The following is a 19,394-nucleotide window of genomic DNA, read 5'->3' on the forward strand; positions in this document are numbered from 1 at the left end:
AAACTGAACTAAGCTTAGCCTGTGTTCTGTCTGAGCAAAGTCCTCTTCACAACAGTTACCATGGAGATAATATACTGAATGGAACAAGGTTCAGAATCATGGATTGGGGAATATTGTTAGTAAAAGAAAAGAAAAAGAGAAAGCAATAAAAGGATATTTACTGTGACTGAGGTAAGGGACTTGAACATTTTCTGCAAGATTAACAAATATAATTTAAACAGACTACTATTTGTGCCACAGACTACATTTAACAACAACAATTTGCATTTATATAGCAACTTTAAAGTAGTAAAACGTTCCAAGGTGCTTCACAGGAGCGTTAGCAAACAAAATTTGACACCGAGCCACATAAGGGGATATTAGGCAGATGAGTTTGGTCAAAGAGGTAGGTTTTAAGGAGCATCTTAAAGGAGGAAAGAGAGATAGAGAGGTGGAGAGGTTTAGGGAGGGAATTCCAGAGCTTAGGGCCTTGGCAGCTGAAGGCACGGCCACCAATGGTGGAGTGATTAAAATCGGGGATGCAGAAGAGGCCAGAATTGGAGGAGGCTGGGGGAGGTTACACAGATAGGAAGGGGGTGAAGCTATGGAGGGATTTGAAAACAAGGATGAGAATTTTAAAGTTGAGGCATTGCTTAACCAGGAGCCAATGTAGGTCAGTGAGCACAGGGGTGATGGATGAACGGGACTTGGTGTGAGTTAGGATACGGGCAGCAGAGATTTGGATGAGTTTATGGAGGGTGTGTGGTAAACCACTGTATTGTATATTGCCACCTCTGGGTGGCGCTGTGTATGGAGGCATGCCTCAGCTGACTCCACCCACCACTGTGTGGGTTTCGTTCAGACTTGTTCAGTCACTCACGAAGAAGCATGGTCTCTTCTTAGCTAATAAAAGCCTTATTCATCTCTTCTTTCGACTCATCATCTCTTCTTCGACTCATCACCTTTTATGAAGTAATTGATAAGCGTATCAATTTTATTCCTTAAGTCAGCGTACCACCAGCTGCCCATCCGCCATGAGGACCGCCAGTATACTGCCTTCGAGGCAAACGGCCGCCTCTACCACTTCCTTAGGGTCCCCTTCGGCGTCACCAACGGGGTTTCGGTCTTCCAAAGGGAGATGGACCGAATGGTTGACCAGAACGCGCTGCGGGCAACCTTCCCCTATTTGGATAACGTCACCATCTGCGGCCACGACCAGCAGGACCACGACGTTAATCTAGCAAATTTCCTCCGTACGGCCCAACGGCTGAACCTAACGTACAATAAGGAAAAATGTATGTTTCACACCAAGCGCCTGGCCATCCTCGGCTGCGTGGTGGAGAACGGAGTCATCGGGCCCGACCCCGACAGAATGCGCCCCCTAATGGAGCTACCCCTTCCCCACTGCCAAAAAGCACTGAAGAGATGCCTGGGGTTTTTCTCCTACTACGCCCAGTGGGTGCCCCTCTATGCAGACAAAGCCAGGCCCCTCATCAAAGCCACCTCCTTCCCCCTGACACCAGAGGCGTGTGCAGCCTTCACTCTTATCAAGAACGATATCGCGAAGGCCGCAATGCACGCGGTGGATGAGTCCATCCCCTTCCAAGTGGAGAGCGATGCCTCCGACTTCGCCCTAGCCGCGACCCTTAACCAGGCGGGCAGACCCGTGGCCTTTTTCTCAAGGACCCTCCAGGGCCCCGAGACGAGACACTCCTCCGTCGAAAAGGAGGCCCAGGCTATTGTAGAAGCGGTGCGTCACTGGAGGCATTACCTGGCCGGGAAACGATTTACCCTGCTCACTGACCAGCGTTCAGTAGCTTTTATGTTTAATAATAAGCAGAGGGGTAAAATCAAGAACGACAAGATCTTGAGGTGGAGAATCGAACTCTCCACCTACAATTATGATATCTTGTATCGGCCAGGGAAACTCAATGAGCCCCCAGATGCCCTATCACGTGGTACATGCGCCAACGCGCAGAGTGATAGGCTGCAGTCCCTCCACAATGACCTCTGCCACCCGGGGGTCACCAGGTTTTTCCATTTTATCAAATCCCGTAACCTGCCCTACTCCATCGAGGAGGTCAGGACCATGACCAAGAGCTGCCAAATCTGCGCCGAGTGCAAACCGCACTTCTATAGGCCGGACAGAGCAAGCCTGATCAAGGCCACCCGCCCCTTCGAACGCCTGAGCGTCGATTTTAAAGGGCCCCTCCCCTCCGCTGACCGCAATGTGTACTTCCTCAACATAGTTGATGAGTACTCCCGTTTCCCCTTTGCCATCCCTTGCCCAGACATGACCAGTACCACGGTCATCAAGTGTCTGAATGACATCTTCGCTCTGTTCGGGTTCCCCAGCTATATACATAGCGACAGGGGCTCATCGTTCATGAGCGACGAACTTCGGCAGTACCTGCTAACAAGAGGTATCGCCACGAGCAGGACCACCAGTTACAACCCCCGGGGGAACGGCCAGGTGGAAAGGGAGAACGCGACGGTTTGGAAGGCAGTCCTCTTAGCACTAAAATCTAAGGGCCTTCCGACCTCCCGCTGGCAGGAGGTCCTCCCTGCAGCGCTTCACTCCATTCGGTCACTGCTTTGTACTGCCACTAATGCGACCCCTCATGAGAAAATGTTCGTTTTCCCCCGGAAGTCTACATCGGGAACCTCGCTACCGGCATGGTTGACTTCTCCTGGGCCCGTCCTACTGCGGAGGCACGTGAGGACGCATAAAACGGACCCCCTGGTCGAGCGGGTGCACCTCCTACACGCCAACCCCCAGTATGCCTGGGTGACATACCCAGACGGGCGGGAGGACACGGTCTCCATACGAGATCTCGCACCCTCGGGTACCCCTGAATTACCACCGTTATCCCCCTTACCACCGTTATCCCCCTTACCACTGTTATCCCCCACCACCCCTCCCAACCCAACCCCTGCAGACGGCATGCCAAAGCCCCAGGAATCTTCGCCAACCACCCAGACACCAGACCCGACGTCGGATGCTGCAACACCACCGCCGCCACCACGACGATCAGGACGTCAGACAAGGCCTCCTGATAGACTTAACTTGTAGTACCCTTCACCCCGCCGGACTTCACATTAAACAAGGGGTGAATGTGGTAAACCACTGTATTGTATATTGCCACCTCTGGGTGGCGCTGTGTATGGAGGCATGCCTCAGCTGACTCCACCCACCACTGTGTGGGTTTCGTTCAGACTTGTTCAGTCACTCACGAAGAAGCATGGTCTCTTCTTAGCTAATAAAAGCCTTATTCATCTCTTCTTTCGACTCATCATCTCTTCTTCGACTCATCACCTTTTATGAAGTAATTGATAAGCGTATCAGGGTGGAAGATGGGAGGCCAGCCAGGAGCACGTTGGAATAGTCAAGTCTGGAGGTAACAATGGATGAGAGTTTCAGCAGCAGATGAGCTGAGGCACGGGCAGAGTAGGGTGATGAGTCTTAGAGATGGCGCGGGTGTGTGGTCGGAAGCTCATCTCAGGGTCAAATATGACACTGTGGCGGAGACCACATAGGGACAATAACACAATGTATAGCCAATGCTGTTATATGTACCTAAACATAATTCACCTTGTATAGCAATGTTGTGATATGTACATGCTGGGTTGGGTTATTGGTGCAGGGTCCCTTTAAGAGCGTCGGGAACGTGATGATGTCATGACATCAGTTGCGTGATGACGTCATAGCCCCTGCACGGGGCTGAACCTTCAGACCCCGTGGAGATTGATTAAAGTGAGACACGTTTTGTTTTTGCTTAAAAAGTCTCTGCCTGTTGATTTCTGTCGACTCCAACATTGGTGACCCCGCTGCTCTTTTGGACGATTCCAAAGACCTCATCTGCAATGGCGGCGAACGCCGTTTCTGTTAAATTACCCAAGTTTTGGGAACAACAGGCTGCCACTTGGTTCGCCCAGGCCGAGGCTCAATTTGCGGTCTGGGACATCACCGCGGACGACACGAGGTACTACTACGTCGTCTCTGCTCTCGGCAGCTCCACCGCAGCCAGAATCGTGAACCTGCTCGAAAACCCCCGGAGCTCAACAAATATGAAACGCTGAAGGTGCACCTCTTACGAACTTTCGGACTCACCAAAGCCGAACGCACACGCCAGCTTCTCTCTCTACCCGGGCTTGGCGACTCCAAGCCCTCGGAGCTGATGGACAACATGCTGGCCCTCCTGGGCACACACACGCCGTGCTTCCTCTTCAAGGAACTGTTCCTCCAACAGCTGCCAGGTCAGGTACGGTCGGCTTTAGCCAACTCTTCCACTACCGATTTCTGCGACCTGGCCAAGGAGGCCGACAAATTTTTCTCTGCCGGGCAACAGTACTGCGCGGCCACACGGAGCCCTGCCCCCACTGATACAGCCCAACGGCGGCAACCCTCAAGCCTCTGCTTTTACCATGCGCAGTTCGGCCCCACAGCCAGGAAGTGCCGGCCCCCGTGCAGTTTTCCCGCGTCGAAGCAAACTAAAGACCACTCGTCAGCTGCTATGGCTGTCGGCCGTTCAGGCAGTTTGTTGTTTATTACAGACACCGACTCCGGACGTCGTTTCCTTTGCGACACGGGCGCCCAGGTGAGCGTCCTGCCCACGTCAACCATAGACATTCAAGGGGGGAACCACGGCCCCGTCCTCAAAGCCGCCAACGGCAGTTCCATCCACACCTTCGGGAAACGGAACGTGGTGCTTTGTTTTGGCGGGCAACGGTTCACCTGGGATTTTGTCACAGCAAAAGTGTCCACCCCCCTTCTCGGCGCTGACTTCCTCTGCGCCAATGGCCTTTTGGTGGACGTCAAGAACAGACGTCTCATCAACGTGGAAACCTTCAGCTTGCTCCCGTGTTCCCTCAGCGGGTCCAGCACGACACAGTTGTCCAGCGCACTCTCGGCCTCTGACGAGTTTTCCCGCCTCCTCGCCCAGTTCCCGGACCTTACGAAACCCACGTTCTCGTCCGCCGCCACTAAACACGGGGTAGAACACCACATTTCGACCACCGGTCCGCCCGTCTACGCCCGCGCTCGGCGCCTCGACCCGGGGAAGCTCGCTATCGCCAAAGCCGAGTTCGACACCATGGAGCGCCTCGGCATCATCCACCGGTTGAACAGTCTGTGGCGCCCGTGCGGAGACTACCGGCGCCTCAACGATGCAACGACCCCCGACCGCTATCCGATTCCACACATCCAGGACTTTTCCGCCCGCCTGGCCGAGAAAGTGGTATTTTCGAAAGTGGACCTCGTCCGGGGTTATCACCAGGTCCCCGTCCGGCCGCAGGACGTCCTGAAAACTGCGGTGATCACCCCGTTCGGGCTATTCGAATTTCTCCGCATGCCATTCGGCCTCAAAAACGCCACACAGGCTTTTCAATGCCTAATGGACACCGTGTTATGGGACCTGACGTTCCTGTTCGTATACCTGGATGACATCCTCATCGCCAGCGCCTCCAGGACGGAACATGTGTCCCACCGCCGGACTCTTTTCGAACGACTCAGCCAACACGGCCTAATCGTCAACCCGGCTAAGTGCCAGTTCGGGCTGTCCTCAATCGACTTTCTCGGGCACCGCATCACGAAGGACGGGGCGGTGCCCCTCCCATCGAAAGTGGAGGCCATGATGGACTTCCCGTGACCCCTCACCGTGAAGGCCCTGCAGGAGTTTTTGGGCATGGTGAACTTTTACCATCGTTTCGTCCCTTGAGCAGCCCAGCTTATGCGGCCCCTTTACCAGGCCCTCAAAGGCAAGCCCGACAAACTTGCCGTCAACTGGTCTGAAGAGATGGCCAATTCTTTCACAGACACGAAAAGGGCCCTGGCTAACGCGACCATGCTGGCACATCTGTTGCCCGATGCGCCAATCGCTCTCACCACCGTCGCCTCAAACTATGCGGTCGGCGCCATCCATGAACAGTGGGTCAACGGCGCCTGGCAGCCGCTTGCCTTCTTCAGCCGGCAGCTCCGCCCCAACGAGCGGAAGTACAGCACCTTTGATCGCGAGCTTCTCGGCCTCTACCTTGCCGTCCGACACTTCCGTTTCCTGCTGGAGGCCCGCCCGTTCACGGCGTTCGTGGACCACAAGCCGTTGACCTTTGCCATGGCCAAAGCCTCCGAGCCGTGGTCGGCCCGTCAGCAACGCCAGTTAGCCTTCATTTCAGAGTTTACAACGGACACCCAGCATGTGGCTGGGAAAGACAACCCCGTCGCCGACTGTCTCTCCTGAGCCGTCGCCAGCGCCGTGCACCTCGGCATCGACTACACCCGCATGGCAGCCGACCAGACCTCCGACCCGGACGTCCAGGCCTACAGGACGGCGGTCACAGGCCTTCAACTAGCAGACGTCGCGTTTGACGCTGCCGGCACCACACTCCTGTGTGACGTCTCCGTTGGGCAGCCACGTCCCGTTGTGCCCGAAGGGTGGAGATGGCAAGTATTCGACGCCGTCCATAATCTTTCCCACCCGGGCAGGAAGCCGTCACAGAAGCTGGTGGCGGCCAAGTTCATCTGGCACGGGCTCAGGAAAGACGTTCGTGACTGGGCCAGCACCTGCGTGGTATGCCAACACTCGAAAGTACATCGCCATACTAAGGCCCCGTTGGCGCCTTTCGCGGTGTCCGAGAGGCGGTTCGACCACGTTAACGTGGACCTGGTGGGGCCCCTGCCGCCCTCCCGCGGGTTCACCCACCTCCTCACAATGGTCGACAGAACCACCCGATGGCCGGAAGCCGTCCCGCTGTCTTCAACGACGGCCGCCGATGTGGCTCGGGCGTTCATCAGCATTTGGGTCGCCTGGTTCGGCGCCCCATCTGACATTTCCTCCGGCCGGGGGCCCCAATTCACGTCGGAGCTCTGGAACGCTGTCGCCCGAGGCCTCGGGTTGAGACTCCACTGCAACACAGCTTACCACCCTCAGGCTAACGGGCTGTGCGAACGGTTTCATCGCTCCATGAAGGCCGCGCTCCGGGCCAGCCTCCGGGACGACAGTTGGATCGACAGACTCCCGTGGGTCATGCTGGGACTCAGGACCGCTCCCAAGGAGGACCTCCAATCCTCATCCGCCGAGCTCATCTACGGACAGCCGCTGCGGGTTCCCGGGGATTTCGTCCCCAACGCAACAGAGCCTTGGTCCACAGCCCGTCAGCGGTCCGACCTTCTGGACAACGCCAAGATTTTCGCTCCGGTGCCCACGTCGCAGCACGGCCTCCCGCAGTCCCACGTTCCGCTCGACCTTCGTGCGGCGGAGTACGTTTTCGTCCGCCACGACGCCCACCGGGGACCCCTTCAGCCACCCTACGATGGACCATTCCGCGTCCTGGGAACCGGGGACAAGACCTTCGTTGTGGATGTCGGCGGTAAGCCGGACTGCATTTCCGTGGACCGTCTTAAGCTGGCCCACCTGGATCTGGACCGACCCGTTGAGTTGGCACAGCCCCCGAGGCGGGGCCGACCTCTGGTTTCCACACCCTCAATCCACCACCGAGCATCCGAGGTCCCTCCGACGAACCCCCCGGTCCCCACCCCGGAATTGAGGAGCCGTTCCAACCGTATGATCCGGCCCCCCCAACGGCTGACATTGCCAGTGCTAGTGAATTCTAGGGGGACGTATGTGGCGGAGACCACATAGGGACAATAACACAATGTATAGCTAATGCTGTTATATGTACCTAAACATAATTCACCTTGTATAGCAATGTTGTGATAAGTACATGCTGGGTTGGGTTATTGGTGCAGGGTCCCTTTAAGAGTGTCGGGAACGTGATGATGTCATGACGTCGGTTGCGTGATGATGTCATAGCCCCTGCACGGGGCTGAGCCTTCAGACCTCGTGGAGATTGATTAAAGTGAGACATGTTTTGTTTTTGCTTAAAGAAAAGTCTCAGCCTGTTGATTTCTGTCGACTCCAACAACACCAAGGTTACGAACAGTCTGATTCAGCCTCAGACAGATGCCAGGGAGAAGATTGGAGCTGGTGGCTAGGGAACAGAGTTTGTGGCACATATATGAGGATCTGGCATTTATTAGACTCCTTGTTACTTCTTCAATTTCATCAATTCTCCATTTTAAAAGGCATCTTTTACCCAAAAAGCTTATATCAGTAAATTAATATAGTAGTGAACTATACATTTAATTTCAGAGAGTTGACAGGAGCCTTAAAAGTGGCCATTTTGATGAAATTCTACTCCAGCAGGGCATCTCTTTTTATTTTGCACATTTTGTTAATATTCTGTAATGCTATGGAGGGAGTTGAAAACAAGGATTTGATAATTTAAAGTAATGGGCCAAATCTTGCTGGAGGAAATAACGTTGCGTTAATGATGCACGCCATTATTAATGTGTGAGTCAGCTGGTAAGTTCAGGGGATGAAGAGATACGCTGTGAGATGTGAATCTCCAGAACTTGCTGGTCAATTTACGCCGCTCCACCATTTGCTTCGCACAAACAGCACCTCGCCCTCAGCCTCCCCGTTATTTATAAGAACTTGCTGGATTTGCACGCTAATCGGCCATTAAACTCGGCACAGAAAGTTAGGGCTGGTAATTAAGAGCGTGAGCACTCTTTTAACAACGTGATGATCGTCAATGCAATGCCGAGCAACCTCTCTGGCCCAGAAAGGGGACAATTTAAACTGTTCAGTCTCATTCCTGCAGGTAATAAATTCTCCTTAGATATTAAAAAAAAAATTATGTTTCTTTCTCAATCTTTAAATCTCATTAGTTAAGGAGATAGACTGTTGGTCCTATCATTCACTAAGGTCCCAGATGCCTCGTTTCCCTCGCCACGCCATTATCAGCGACTAACAGGGCAAAAATTTATCGAGCTGAACAGTGCAGCAAAAAGTCTAACTAGCAGCGTATTCCACGAGATGCCCCACTCCAACAAAATCTGGGCCATAAAAATTATTTATTCAACTTTTATTTTTAAAGCCTTGAGGTGTCACTGACAAGGTCTCACCAGGGCCTTTCAGAACAATTTTGGAACCAATCTGAACATTGATTATAGAAAATAATTCACATCATCTCACCTCCATGCAGGGTGCCCTGTGAGGGCTTTTGTTGTGACAATTATATACTGAAAACTCAGCTGATGCTAAACAGTTGATGGTTTAACCTACAGCTGCAGTACTAGTTGTTCACCACTAGATGTTACTATTGGATATCTTTTAACAACACAGCCCATTGATTGGCACTGAGCTTTGCGATAAGATCTCCATGCTGCACATTGCCTTGACAGCAACAGCGAACTTCGATTTTATTCCAAGCAAGAGAAAAGCAAAAGCAGTGCCCAATCCTAAAATAGTTTTTATGTTCTGAGAACCTTTTCTCGGCTGTTCTTGCTTCAGGATCTTCAGCTTGAGATACGACGACAACCACTTGCATTTATATAGTACCTTAACATAGTAATACGTCCCAAGGATGCAGTTGGAGATAAAATGAGAGGGTGAAAGGAAATATCCTGAGGAAACCAACTTTCACTAGCACTGAAGGTTGTAAGGAGGAGTAGAATAGGCTGGGTATAAATAGAACATTTACATATAAAATGTACATTCATGTTTTATACACTGTATATTGTAGATAAATATATACACAAATATTATATTAATTATATATAGTATATCTGTGTATATCTATATATATATGTGTGTGTGTGTGTGCATGTGTATATGTGTGTGTACATGTGTGCATGTATGTATATACATGTGTGTGTATATATTTATATATGTGTGTGTATATATATTTATATATCTATGCCAAGTATACAGTACACAACATATAACCTATGTCTTTGTTTTATTATCTTTGAAGGCTCCCATTCTCCATTTTCCTCCTTCCTTTCTCTCTATATGTATATGCAATCTGTATTCACGTTTACCAATCTATATACACACACAGCGTGTGTATCCTTTCATGTATACTTATTACTGCTAAAGAATCCATTTCCCTTGATTCCCCCTTCTGTAGACTCTCGTCGCAGGGAGTCAGGCTGTGTGTCACACACGGTTGACAGCCACTCACCTGTGACACTGAACCAATTATTTTGGAGTGATTGAGGTTAGGCTGGGGACATGTTAAGGAGGAGCGGGAAGCAAGCCATTCATTTTCTCTTCCCTGGTACGGTGAACAAAAGGTGAGTGAGGTACAGAAATTTGCATTTTATGGTCTAAAACCAGAATATTGGTTAAAAAAAACAGAACAAAGGGAAAACAAAAACGTAACTTCAGTTTTTAAGTTATTCTTCTGCCAGACTTCTTATATTCCATCTACGTACTCCAGGTATTTTCCAGAAGTTTTCCTGTACTCCCACAGAAGTTAGCCAGAACAGGCACAGATTTTTCAGCCCCCCGCCCCATCCGCCCCCTGTGTCTGTTGGAAAAGAAAGAAAGCAAGAAATACTTGTTTGAAGCATGGTCTCTGCTATAATGTAGGAAATGTAGCAGCCAATTTCTGCGCAGCAAGCTCCCACAAACAGCAATGAGATAATGACCAGATCATCTGTTTTTAGTGGGGGGGGTAAATATTGGCCGGGATCTTTTACATCCACCCGAGAGGTTTAAGGTCTCATTTGAAAAACGTCACCTCCGACAGTGCAGCGCTCCCTCAGTACTGCACTGGAGTGCCAGCCTAGATTTTGTGCTCAAGTCTCTGGAGTGGAGCTTAAACCCATGACCTTCTGACTCAGAGGCGAGGGCGCTATGGCTGACACTTCAGAATCCACCAGTCAACATTTGGCACAGAACCTGGCCCGGCGAATTTGCGGGGTGGTGCATCTTGGGTCAAGTGCGAACGTGCCCACCTTGGACTTCTGCCACTGAATCTGCCAAAGTCCGTGGGATTGGGGTGGGAGGGTCCCTTCAATTGCTTGGCATTGGTGGGCAGCATGCCACAGGAAGCACAAATACAGTGGATCTAATCTCTCGGCCATTGTCGCCATTCTGGAACGTCCAGCGGAAGTGGGCTGGCCGGTGGGGAGGGGTCGTTAATTTGATTCCTCTTCAGGGGTCCAGGTCTTGAGCTTGGCCTGGAATCTCCACCCCCACCAATGGTCCACAAGCACGCCTGTGCTGAGCCTGGATCCCATTGAAAGCCAGGTGCAGGAAGTACTCATATCGGGAGACTCCACCTCCTCTTACAAGGATGATATTGTAAAGAGGCTCCGGCCCTAGTAGGCCATCCCTGTGCTAGGTGTTTGTCGTGAGGCCTATCCCCAGGCCTGAGCCTAGTTCCAGCTGCTCCAACAACAACAGCTGGCATTATATAATACCTTTAATGTAGTAAAGCGTCCCAAGGCGCTGTATCAGACAAATTTTGACAGCGAGTCACATAAGGCGATATTAGGATTGGTGACCAAAAGCTTGGTCAAAGAGGTAGGTTTTAAGCATTTTAAAGAAAGAGAGAGAGGTAGAGAGGCGGAGAGGCTTAAAGAGGGAATTCCAGAGCTTAGAGCATTTCAACTCACAAGGTTTCTTTAGAACAACCCCTGTTCATAGCAAGAGCAGAGCTCAGCGCACTATCTCTCTAAAGGCCGTGATGCAGAGGTTCAGACTCTGCCACAATCCTCTAAAGTCCCTGGAACTGCACTGGTGGGAAAGACAGCTCATTTCACCTTTACTGTGACACATTTATCGGTTCAACCCGAGCTTACTTAGATCTACCTGCCTCCACTCCTGATAATTGCAGTTTTTCCTTGTTCCCATGTGATGTCCCGAAACTATTTCATTCATGAAGTTTTTTATAAAGTCCTTCCTAATCTCACAGCCTATGCAAGTGTTAGGGGCAAAAGATAGTCATGTTCCTGCCCACATGTTCAGAAATAAAATGTTTACAGCAATCTGTTGTGAGCGAATGCTCCTGGGTCTTAGAGGGTTAAATTATGATTGCATTAACTAGGCTTGTATTCCCTTGAGTATAGAAGATTAAGGGGTGATCTAATTGAGGTGTTTATGATGATTAAAGGAGGTGATAGGGTAGATAGAGAGAAACTATTTCCTCTGGTGGGGGAATCAAGAACAAGGGCACATAACCAATGTTCCCTCTAATTATATTTGGGCCTGAGCGGGCCATTAAAAATACGATGCATGTGTGGTTTTTTTGTATTGAAAAACCGGTTGCGTGGGTTCCCTGGAGTGCTGAGCGGTCATGAGGCCGTGTGGCTGACAGGGAATATTGGACACAACCTTAAAATTAGAACCAGCCCATTGAGGAGGGAGTATTTCTTCACACAATGGCTAGTATAAATCTGGAATTCTCTGGCACAAAAGGCTGCGGATGTCAGTGCAGCTGATGTGACCAATGCTAATTTAGAGCCTTCTCATGCTGTCCAGTGGATCACCTGGCAACCTCCTGTTAAATCTCTTCAACTTTACCCTGAGCCAACTGTCTAATCAGCTCTTTGTTAGTGTTAAAAAGTCTATCCACATTCGGACGCTGGTGAGCACAGTTCTGCACATGCGTTGCTGCATGTGTGTGGAGAGTTCCATTTCCCTTGGCCAGGGAGAGATACCGAGGCAACAGTAAAGCTCAAGTCATCTGGCTCTGACTCACTCTCAGCTGTTATTGATCCTAAACTTGTACTTTCAATATAACAGCGTTGCTAGTGAATGCACTGAAATCAAGTTAAAATGTCGACAACAATTAGGCAAGGGTTGCTGATGGGGCATAAATTGTGGAATACTTGCATTTCTATAGCGTCTTTCATGACCTCAGGTCGTCCCAAAGTGCTTTACAGCCAATGAAGTACTTTTAAAGTGTAGTCATTGTTCTACTAGGGTGTGAACACTAAATGGAGCAGATCTTCCTGTTTCTATGCTTGTGCCTATATACACAAAGGGAATTTGGATGGGCAATTTCATGTACAATGAATCAGAGTGTTTATGAGAACAGGGTTGTTATACCAAATAGCATTACCAGGGATACTTTGTAACCTTGGTGTCCTGTTTGATCCTGAGCTGAGCTTCCGATCCCATATCCTCTCCATTAGCAAGGCTGCCTACTTCCACCTCCGTAATATATTGCCCGTCTCCGCCCCTGCCTCAGCTCATCCGCTACTGGAACCCTCATCCATACTTTTGTTACCTCCAGACTCAACTATTCCAATGCCCTCCTGGCCGGCATCCAAAACTCTTCTGCCCGTATCTTAACTCGCACCAAGTCCCATTCACCCATCACCCCTGTGCTCGCAGACCGACATTGGCTCCCTTTCCGGCAACGCCTCGACTTTCAAATTCCTCCATGGCCTCACCCCTCCCTATCTCTGTAACCTCCTCCAGCTCTACAACCCATGCTCCTCCAATTCCGACCTCTTGCATATCCCCGATTTCCTTCGCTCCACCACTGGCGGCCGTGCCTTCAGCTGTCTAGGCCCCAAGCTCTGGAATTCCCTCCCTAAACCTCTCTGCCTCTCTAGCTCTCTCTCCTCCTTTAAGACCCAGATTTTAGTCGCCTCTCCTATTAACTCCTTCTTTGCCCCGGTGTGAATATTTATCTGATTATGCTTTTCTGAAGCACCTTGGATTGCTTTTCTATTTTAAAGGCGTTATATAAATGCAAGCTGTTGTTGTAACACAGGTGGGGGAGCTGGGAAATACAAAACCGCTGCACTACCGCATGCCGACTGGTGTTAGAGTGTAATTACAGCATGGCATGGGCAGTTACCATTATAAATGTGGACATGGAAATTTAAAATGGGAAGTTGACGAGAAGTGCATGTAGACAAAAGGGCCCAGAAATTCGGGCATGCACCGTCAATCCCTGAGCCTGAATGGTGAGGCCCAAAGTACACCCAATATTGGGCCTCAAGCCTTACAGCTGTGGAGAATAAGAGGCAGCTCGCCCGGTGAAGCGTGATGGGAGATCAGGCTGATGCTGCTGTCGCAGTGACCCTCAGGTAAGTGAGGCGGGGTGGGGGGAGAAACCAGGAAGGGGGACAACTGGGATATCAGGGCGACTGGGAAAGGTGGGGTGACTGGGAAGGGAGTGACTGGGAAAGGGGGTGACTGGGAAGGGCAGGGTGACTGGGAAGGGAGTGACTGGGAAGGGCAAGGTGACTGGGAAGGGAGTGACTGGGAAGGGTAGGGTGACTGGGAAGGGAGTGACTGGGAAGGGTAGGGTGACTGGGAAGGGAGTGACTGGGAAGGGAGTGACTGGGATGGGAGTGACTGGGAAGGGCAGGGTGACTGGGAAGGGAGCAACCAGATTGGCAGGCAGTGGTTGTCCCGGGAGAGGTAGCAGTGGCTAAGGGGAGGGTCATGCAATCGGCCGGCAACTTGGCAGCAGCCCATGTTCTTTGAACACTCCTGCTCCTCCCGGCTCCACATTCAGGTAAGCACTTACCTTATTGGTTGTGGCCTATAACGGCCCCTTTAAGGACTGTTGGGTAGACCACATGTAGAACTGGTGCTCCTGAGTACAGTCGGCAGCAGCTGCCTTATGCCAAACCATCTTGCAGTGCGGGCCTCAAACAGGATTAAGGCCCCTTATTTGCTTATGCAAAGGATGTAATGCCTGCTTCATGTGTGGGCAATGCACAATGATTTTTTTGGCCTTTACCAATATGGCGGGCGGCACGCTTCTGGCTCATAATGGGCCTGTGATTCCTGCCCACCATATTGGAGGCTTATGAGGCTGTTTAGCGCCCGAAAAACAGGCCAAGATCTTTTATACAATTTTTATATATACATACATATACACACACACAGGCACCCAAACACCCACACACACACACGCACCCACACACACAGGCACCCACCCACACATGGGCACCCACCCACACATGGGCACACGCACACACAGACTGTCACGCATACACACACAGACTGGTGCGCGCACACACACACACACACACAGGGGGTAGGAATCAAAATACACCAAAGAGCTGCAGACTGCAGTTATCGAGAAGACCAACACCAAACAGCAATTCTGTTCTCTGGGGTTGAACTTCAGCCCATTGCCCCGATCCCCTTGTGCGAACAATAACTTCCTGACACAATCTGAAACGAAAATCAAGGTCAGTCCCAAAGAGATTAATCACTTATGTAACGACACAATGTTACAGCCCACCTTACCATCAGTGAAACAGAATTCAATCGCGCAAAAGTCTATCGTGGATCAGGTATTCCTGGAAGACTGAATCTGCTGCATATTGATAAGCTCTGGAGAAAATATTGATTCAATCACTCTGCTCTATTTAATTAGCTTCGAGGGAAACAAAAATTCTTTAGTTTTAAAGGTATTCTGCACTATGTGGAGACATGCAAATATATCATCAATTGGGCCTTGCATTTGTTTGCTTTCATTGCAGGTGTTTTCTATTGAGATGCTTCAGATAAAAATTTGTGCAGACAAATTCAGAATATAACTGTTTCATGGACAGTCTGATTCTTTCATTAATTATATATATATATACGCACAAAATACATACAAGTACAGAAAAAGCAATGTGGTGGGAAGGTACATAGGTAGGGTTAAGACCAGCCAAAGGGCTTTTTAAACCAAGTATTTTCTTAATAAGATTAGACATGGTGGTTGGCGGATAGAATAGCTAAATATCCCCAATAAGATTTACAACAGATCACAATGAAGGAGAAGTACTTAAGGCCAGGAGGCTCTAGGTTTGAGCCTGGTCTGTTTTTCAGTTAGCTGATAACCTTCGTGGCACTGTATGCCTTAGGCTCCCAAGCAACAGAGGGGAAAGCAGCCAATGTTCCTGCTGTTGATTACTATGCAGTGACCTGTGCTGGAAAGTGCAGGTGTGTAGACTTTGATGAGAGCAGGATTGGGACTGGCTGTAATAAACCTGATAGTCAAATGGTCTGCCAATACACACAGTCTGTCATCACACCCTACTCAAAATCTACCCTTGACCTATCCATCAAAGAAAGAATGAAAGGAGTGAAAGACAGAAGGAAAGAAGGAAAGATAGAAACAGAGGGAGGGAAGGGAAGGGAAGGAAGGATACAGCACCTTTCACAACCTCAGGATGTCCCAAAGCATTTCACAGCCAATTAAGTACTTTGAAGTGTAGTCACTGTTGTAAAGTTCTCTCACCTTCCTTTCCTCTGTAATGTTTCCAACTGCCTCATCGTCTCCCAGCTCCCTGCCCATGTTTGAATCTCTACACTCGAGTTTCTGCCCATTTTACAACACTGAGTGTGCCCTGGCCAAAACCATGAACGTTACCAGTTGTGACCGTAACCCCCAAGCATTATCTCCCTCCTCGCCCTCCTCACCAATCTTTCCGCAGCATTTGATATGATTCATCATGCTGCATGCCTTCACTACTTCCCCTATGTTGTCCAAATCCATGGGACTACCCTAGTGTGGTTACACCCCAGCCTATCAAAATGCTGCCATCACATCTTCAGTAACATTTTCAGTTCTCTGTCTCACACTGTCACCTCTGGAGTCTCTGCGAAAGATCCATCCTTGACCTCTTCCTTTTATATGCCTCATTGACGTCAGCTCCCATATTATATCCCGATGACACCAAGCTCTTCTTCTCCACCACTTCTCTTGACCTCTTGACCACCTCTTATATTTCAGGCTGTCTCTCTGACATCAAGTCATGGTTTGTGCTGATTCTCTGTATGTCTTCAGGAGGGAGATGGACCGGTTGTTGACTGGAGCAGAGATCGCATCATGTAGAAGGTAAGTGACTTTATAGAGAACGCTTCATCCGTGTGATCCCCTGGACTGGGTTCGATCTCCTGAGGGGGCAGGAGAGGAATTTTCTAGAGTATTGTTCCCTTATTGGTCCTGAATGTTTTCTCTGTTTTGTTTTTACCTCTCCCAGGAGATTTCATGGCTGCAGGAGGGGGAGCAAAGGGTGTGGGGGGCGTGGTGGGGGGGAGGGATGAAGTGTCTGGTCATGATACTCTGGCCATCATGGAGTGGGGCAGGCATAACGGAGCAGCCTGCCTGTCATCTTCGTGTGTTCGTATGAGTCACAAATTGCTTCAGCTGAACACGGGGAAGAGTGAAGCCATTGTTTTTGGAGCCTGCCACAAACCTTGCTTTCCTGCCACAGACTCCATCCCCCTCCCCATCAATTCACCAAAGCTGAACAAATCTATGCAAAATCTGCATCCTGTTCGACCCTGAGCTGAGCTTCAAACACAACATCCTCTCTCTCACTGAAATCACTGTTACGTTCTTTGGTATTTTCTAACCTTCTTATTCAAGATTATTTTGACTCTTGAATCTTAGTTAACTCTCATGACTGAGTCCTAACGCCCAGGCTTAGAAATGTGGCCGCGCAGTGCCCATTTCTTGAGCGCTACATGGCCTCCTAAGCTTCCAGTATGGCGGGCAGGAAGGGCACGCTCATTACGAGTCAGAAGTGCGCTGGCCGCCATATTGGCAAAGGGCAAAACATCATCAAGCAGTGCCCATGCCTGAAGCAGGAGTTGAGCCTTTTGTATATGTAAATGAGGGTTGTAACGCCTGTTCGAGGTCCCCTCTGCAAGATTGAACTCAGGAAAACCAGGCCTACATGCAGCCTAACTAACGGCCCTTAAAGTGGCCGCTGCAGGCTGCCACCAACAAGGTAAGTGTTTAAAATGCACTTACCTGAATGTGGAGCCAGGAGGAGCAGGATTGTTCCTTCGGACCTCAAATTCAAACCTCGCGGGCGTGTACCGGAGACCGATCTCCTTATTCCCCCCCTACCCCTTGCGCTGCCACTTCCCCCCATCGAGCGCCAATAAATCCCCTCTCCCCCCCACCCTGGCCACAGATACCTCTCTACCCAGTTTCCCCCCTCCCTTCCTCAATTACCCAAGGCCAGTTGCGATGCCAGCAAAGACCCGATCTTCCATTGCGCTTCACCAGCGAGCCGCCTGTTGCTCTCCGCAGCTCACCGGCTCAGTGGAGGTTAGACCCAAGGTCCAATATCGTGTGTACCTCAGGCCTCACCATTCAGTCATGGGGATTTATTCTTGTGTCCCCCAGGCAACTAAACAGGTGGGGGACCCAAATTTCTAGGGCCCCATACCTTTTAGAATATTTATCTTTGCCTTGAGAGCTAGGTAAACTTTTGGTAATGTGCCTGGTTACATGAACAGCAAGTCCTGTTTGACAGTTACTTTCAGGTATTGGACTATCTCATGCCTCCATAAGATCTCACGTCAGTCTTTAAAAGCTATAATCCTAAAATTGCACCATCCTACGGTGAATGACTCACCTCCTGACTTCCCAAAGCCTCTCCAAGGATAATGGAATATTCGCCATTTGCTTGGATGGGCGCAGCTCCAACAACACTCCAGAAACTCAATACCATCCAGGACAACACAGACTTGATCAGCACTCCATCCACCACCTTAAACATTCACTCCTCCACGACTGGTGCACCGTGGCTGCAGTGTGTACCATCTACAAGATGCACTGCAGCAACTCGCCAAGGCTTCTGCGGCAGCACCTCCCAAACCCTGACCTCAACCACCTAGGAGGACAAGGGCAGCAGGAACATGGGAACACCACCACCTCCAAGTTCCCCTCCAAGCCACACATTATCCTGACTTGGAAATATATCGCTGTTCATTCATTGTCACGGGGTCAAAATGCTGGCACTCCCTCCATAACTGCACTGTGGGAGTACCTTCACCACACGGACTGCAGCGGTTCAAGAAGGTGGCTCACCACCACCTTCTCAAGGGCAACTAATGGTGGGCAATAAATTCTGGCCTTGCCAGTGACGCACACATCCCGAGAATCTATATATATAAAAGGATCGATCTGTCTGTCTGTCTGTCTGCCTGTCTGTCTGTCCTTCGGTGTGTCTGTCCGGCTATACACTCTAAAGTTATAGAGCATACCTACACGTGCGTTACATCAAAAGAAAGCTTACGATTCCGGAACGGTCATAAGCATATTTACGTTTCGGCGAGACAAAAATTGCGCCCCGCTGGTATCCAAAAAATGTTCAAAATTCCACTCATTATCCGCTCATTAGCATAGAGTGACATTAAGGTCGACCAATCGTACGGTCGAGCGACCCGACGGTCGACCAATTGCTGCGTGGCGGGGGGCGGGTTTGTCGCGCGTGCGGGCGGGCCCTCCTAGAGTCGAGCGACAGGACGATTGACCAATCCTACACTTCGGTGACATGACGGTCGACCAATCAGTGCATGTGTGGGCGGGCCTTATCGTTCTGAACCGAGGTGAGCGGCCACCATCTTGATTCCAAACTGTTCATTTCTTTTTCCCGCTTTCTGTGTGTTTCTTTTCAAATATACATTTCCAGCAAAAAAAAAGTTGCTTTCAAAACACAAATTGTTTTTTAAAAAAGTTAATTAATTTGTACATCTTTTCTCTAACCTCTATAATTTTCCTACCTTTCACCGTTTTTGTAGGCCTCGAAGCCTGGGCCTCTCCTCTGCACCCACGCCCGAGCTAGGCACCTCCCGGCCCCA

At 50.2% G+C, this 19,394-nt stretch overlaps 1 protein-coding gene and 1 long non-coding RNA gene across 2 annotated transcripts in view; one reads left to right on the forward strand and one right to left on the reverse strand.

Annotated features, from left to right (window-relative positions):
• The window catches only part of LOC147112359 (protein eyes shut homolog), a 378,050-nt gene that overhangs the window by 182,176 nt on the left and 176,480 nt on the right, over positions 1–19,394 (reverse strand). The window lies entirely within an intron of this gene.
• Positions 71–19,394, forward strand: part of LOC147112360 (uncharacterized) — a 26,375-nt gene continuing 7,051 nt past the window's right edge. The window contains exons 1-2 of the long non-coding RNA XR_015079655.1: positions 71–171; positions 16,528–16,632. This is a non-coding gene — a long non-coding RNA (uncharacterized LOC147112360). The remainder of the gene's footprint in view (positions 172–16,527; positions 16,633–19,394) is intronic.

This window comes from Somniosus microcephalus, chromosome 9 (genome assembly GCF_052327205.1).
Source record: "Somniosus microcephalus isolate GS21.2 chromosome 9, FLI_Smic_1.0, whole genome shotgun sequence".
NCBI lineage: Eukaryota > Metazoa > Chordata > Chondrichthyes > Squaliformes > Somniosidae > Somniosus > Somniosus microcephalus.